We start from the raw sequence: 5,786 nt of genomic DNA on the forward strand, positions 1-5,786 counted from the left end.
TTTTTTTAATAATATTAGTGAATTTTTTGTTGATATTGTGACAATTTGCCAATACAGTGCAACCACGTTTTAAGCATCCTCTTCTTCTCTGGAACACTAAAAAACAGCTTTTTAGCAGTATTTATAGATGGAATTTTACATTATGGTACTACACACTACCTGTAACCCATTTTCCGAAACGTAAATTGCAAACATGACATCACTGTGAATTAGCATTTCGATAGTAGGAGCAGCGAGCTAGCCAGAGATGTACAGGCATCATTTGACTTGAATGGAACGTTTCAGCAGCTTCAAATTATTTCAAATTCAATTGTGTTTTTATAAACGAATGTTGAAATTCAAGTGGAAAATCATGTTAGCAGCATAAAATGACATATTTAATCATTTAAGACAATTTTCAATGATGCACCCTTTTCTCCATCGCTGTTACAAATGAACAAATGGTAAAAATGCAACAAATATGTGTAATACTAGACGCCAACACAAATGCACAGTGTCGTTTACAGATCACATGACACTCGCCATTTAATGTTGAGAACATACACAGAATGCAGTGGCTGGCTGGTGTGGCTGAGCGGTTCTAGTCGCTTCATTCTGGAACCTCGCGACTGATATGGCCGCAGGTTCAACTCCTGCCACGGGCATGGATGTGTGTGATATCCTTAGGTTAGTTAGGTTTCAGTAGTCCTAAGTTCTAGAAGACTGATGACCTCATATGTTAAGTCCCATAGTGCTGAGAGCCATTTGAACCATCTGAACAGTATGCAGTGCTCACTCCAGAGATATTTCTACTCTATGGATCTAAAGAAAGACAGATAGTAACACAAGACAGTTTTCTGATGACACTACTCTCATTGCAAAGGGGAAAAATCGAACCTAATGTGGTAACAAAAAGAGCAAGGAATGATTCACCTCAAATAAGATGAGAGTAAATGCAGACAGAACGCATCATATGGAATGATGCCTCACCAAAAACACATATCTGGAAAATGTAGAAATTGAAAATCTGCTACATTTTGTAATAGACTGCAAACTCATATAGAACGGTCTCTCTGAGCATATATGTTGTAGACTGTCACACGTTTTGTTCCTCCTGAGAACATTAAAAATCATTATTGCAGGGTAATGTTTGCTAAATGTATATGATGCCCTATTCCATAGTTGTATTACCTGTAGACTACAGCTTTGGAGTCATTCATCAGGCTGCAAGAATTTACTGTCATTGGAAAAGATGGCAATAACAATTATTACATTGAGGAGATGACAGGAGCACTGCACACCATTATGAACAAAATTAGGAATAATGTCTGTTTACAGCCATTATATATTTGTGTGCCGCCTTCATATTAAAGAAAAAACAGAATCCTTCAGCAGGATGCATGAGATACATGACCACAACACATGCAACAAAGATAAATGTACCAACCTATCAGCTTTCCAAAACAAGAGACTACTTTCTGATGATAGCTCTGTGAATATTCAAATCACTACCCATGGAAGTGGAGGTCCTGCCACTGGAGAGGGTAAAAAGAAAATTCAAGAGAGTTAAAACTACATCTGCTATACTCCACCCAGAAAAATTTTGACTGTGATGAAAGCAAATGGATTTACTAAATTTTATCGCAAAACTAATAAATCAGTCAGAGAATTAGACTCTCAATGGGAAATGAAATGTATCTATCCAGTAAAATTATAAACCTTTTCTTTTTATGGTAACGTCACATAGTATTTATATTGTAATATATCTGATTTGTAATTTGTTATGCAGTCTATACAGCAATGGCTGGTGAATGACACAGCCTTGGTAGTAAATGGTACAGTAACAAAATGTAGGGTGTTATAGTACTAAAATTTGTGCTTTTACAACCTCTTAGTTTTTTTGTTTGTTGTAGTAAAGAATGAAAATGTTAAATGACCACTTGGATAACTTTTCAGTAAGGGTTCTTGCAAAAGAAAGGTGCAAAATCTCCTTGTGTGTTAGCTATGTGTACTGATAGGAGTAGAGAAAATTTTGATTGTTTAGTGAGGAAAAAATAATTTAATAATTTTGAAAATCAGATACATCCACAATTTGAGGATGATTAGTTAGTTGCAACACAAGAAGGGATTTACATTAGCAAGAGAGGGACAAATGGTTTATTTCCTAGTGCCATATTTCATGATTATGATTAGTTTCTTAATCTAGCAAAAAAAAAAATACCTGTCTCTCTATAGATCAGTATGTAGGAAGCAGAAGGCTTCTCTGATGAGCTAACTTGGCGAAAACTATTATTGCTTCTATGTTTTGACCATGAAATCAGGAAGTTAATGACTTCAAACTCTTGAAGAGGGTGAGAACTACACACAATTAATTTTTACGTATCGCACAAGTGGCCATATTGACTCTGTCCAAGCCAGCTATGAATTTATCCGTTTTCATTTAGCTCTTTTTACATCCTCAAGAAAAGCTAAACACCTTTGCCACCTCTATAAAAGGGTAACTCAGGAGAATAATAGTTGTACACGCTATTTTCTTCACTTTAGTGGTTACTATTAAGTAATAAATACACTCCTGGAAATTGAAATAAGAACACCGTGAATTCATTGTCCCAGGAAGGGGAAACTTTATTGACACATTCCTGGGGTCAGATACATCACATGATCACACTGACAGAATCACAGGCACATAGACACAGGCAACAGAGCATGCACAATGTCGGCACTAGTACAGTGTATATCCACCTTTCGCAGCAATGCAGGCTGCTATTCTCCCATGGAGACGATCGTAGAGATGCTGGATGTAGTCCTGTGGAACGGCTTGCCATGCCATTTCCACCTGGCGCCTCAGTTGGACCAGCGTTCGTGCTGGACGTGCAGACCGCGTGAGACGACGCTTCATCCAGTCCCAAACATGCTCAATGGGGGACAGATCCGGAGATCTTGCTGGCCAGGGTAGTTGACTTACACCTTCTAGAGCACGTTGGGTGGCACGGGATACATGCGGACGTGTATTGTCCTGTTGGAACAGCAAGTTCCCTTGCCGGTCTAGGAATGGTAGAACGATGGGTTCAATGACGGTTTGGATGTACCGTGCACTATTCAGTGTCCCCTCGACGATCACTAGAGGTGTACGGCCAGTGTAGGAGATCGCTCCCCACACCATGATGCCGGGTGTTGGCCCTGTGTGCCTCGGTCGTATGCAGTCCTGATTGTGGCGCTCACCTGCACGGCGCCAAACACGCATACGACCATCATTGGCACCAAGGCAGAAGCGACTCTCATCGCTGAAGACGACACGTCTCCATTCGTCCCTCCATTCACGCCTGTCGCGACACCACTGGAGGCGGGCTGCACGATGTTGGGGCGTGAGCGGAAGACGGCCTAACGGTGTGCGGGACCGTAGCCCAGCTTCATGGAGACGGTTGCGAATGGTCCTCGCCGATACCCCAGGAGCAACAGTGTCCCTAATTTGCTGGGAAGTGGCGGTGCGGTCCCCTACGGCACTGCGTAGGATCCTACGGTCTTGGCGTGCATCCGTGCGTTGCTGCGGTCCGGTCCCAGGTCGAGGGGCACGTGCACCTTCTGCCGACCACTGGCGACAACATCGATGTACTGTGGAGACCTCACGCCCCACGTGTTGAGCAATTCGGCGGTTCGTCCACCCGGCCTCCCGCATGCCCACTATACGCCCTCGCTCAAAGTCCGTCAACTGCACGTCCACGCTGTCGCGGCATGCTACCAGTGTTAAAGACTGCGATGGAGCTCCGTATGCCACGGCAAACTGGCTGACACTGACGGCGGCGGTGCACAAATGCTGCGCAGCTAGCGCCATTCGACGGCCAACACCGGGGTTCCTGGTGTGTCCAATGTGCCGTGCATGTGATCATTGCTTGTACAGCCCTCTTGCAGTGTCCGGAGCAAGTATGGTGGGTCTGACACACCGGTGTCAATGTGTTCTTTTTTCCATTTCCAGGAGTGTACGTTTAGTTACACGACAAAGGGTCACCTGATTTGTGAGTTGAACCTCCACAATTTCCACACACAGTCCTCCCATTACAGGCCATAGTGATATGACCAAATCTTGGACATTTGAAGCATTGTGCTGACCTGGGAGCAAGTGGCAGAAAGTTCACACAGATACAGCCTGAACGAATATGTTCAAATAAGGTGAGTGTTAGAATAAATGTTGCAGGTTTTTTCAATTGTACCGTTGACTCTCCTAATAAAGCTCTGTATTTTTCTAACATCCCTATTTAGTTCCATTCTTCACGTAACTCATCACGGTCCATCTACGTTATATAGGAGCAGTTAATACGCCTTTACAGAAGTTAAGGGTGTCATTCCATCTAGACACAACAGAGTTGTCTTCTAAGGCATTAAGTCCCAGAAGCTAAGATACTTTGTTTGATTTCGCAATTTCACCTATAGGTGTTACATTACCAAGTCTTTAAGGATCCAGTAATACCCTCCAACGCCTTGTGAATATAGAAAGGAGAAACTTTCTCAAAGGTTCCCTCTGTTCTTTTGATTACAATGAAGGTGTTATGGCAGACTAGCGCCCTGTCGCCCTGTATCTATAACTCTGAATCTTCTTCTTGAATAGACTGATCAACCATGCTCTCTTTGTTGTGTTGATGTATTCGCTGCCTGACAGAACACCTGTTCCATTGAAAGTAAATGCGAAGTGAGGTCACTTCATAAGGATCATACAAGCTACTAGGGAAACATATGTCAACCCAGACAGTACCCAGCATGCCTGAGCTAACCTTACACAACTGGGGAGTGGCAGGTGGCCCAGAGGTTGCTCACTACTGACTGTTTAGAGTCAGCAGCTATTCGCGTCATCAGCACATAAAACACCTGCTAGGGAAACATATCGATTCGATTCTGGAGGTCCCCCAGAGTTGCCTGATAGAGACTGTTTCACCTAAACAGTCATTTACCTAATCAGAACGTAGCAAGGCTTGAAGTTGACTTTTTATATATATATAGGTGGGTACGTTCCTTGAGGTCCAGGCAGTAAAGCCAACGCCTCCATTCTCTGAAACGCACAACGTTCCACCACCAAGCCTAGCGATGGTCGCTGAAGTATGCCCAGAGTTTATGATAGTCCCCAACTCAGGAAACCTGAGACCCCCAAGTGCATACTCAACAGCTGTAGGTGGAGCTTTCTGGGAGAAATACAGTCCTCACTTCCATAAGTTTTGGGATATTCTGAGGCACGCAACCGACCCCCCTCCCCCCCTCCCGCACACACATCACCACCACCTGGCAGTGTTCCCCATTAGTGAGAAACTGGTTGAATTGAACCTGCATTGGCTTAATTTTCAGTGACAGGCAGGCTTTATTGCAGTAGACTGTCAGTCAAGTCAGCCAATCATGTTTACAAGACCCATGAAGGAAGATGAAGTGCTGTGGTGTGATGGTCGACGACCTCGCTCGCAGCCTCCCTCAGTGCAGTTCTGCCTTTTTGACTGAACCACATCTCCAGGTTTCTGAGCGATTTCAGGAGCCACGCATTGCGGTGGTTTCACGCAGACAGTGACCACCTGCGCCTAAGGGCCAAGACTAGCCACTACACATTCCAGAGAATCATCAGAGACTGCTGAGATGAAGTGAAAATCTTTGCACATCTGTGATGATTAAATGGACGTTAGTATGTTTACAATCATACTGAGTTTTTTGCAGTTTCGTGAGGGAAGTACTCGTGGGTTCCACGGCTAAAGCGTAGATCATCAATCACATGATATCTATCATAGGAGCCAGGTGTGGAGCTCGTTGTGGTTGGCGTGTGAGACTAATTTCTT

This window comes from Schistocerca gregaria, chromosome 1, assembly GCF_023897955.1.
Source record: "Schistocerca gregaria isolate iqSchGreg1 chromosome 1, iqSchGreg1.2, whole genome shotgun sequence".
Classification (NCBI taxonomy): domain Eukaryota; kingdom Metazoa; phylum Arthropoda; class Insecta; order Orthoptera; family Acrididae; genus Schistocerca; species Schistocerca gregaria.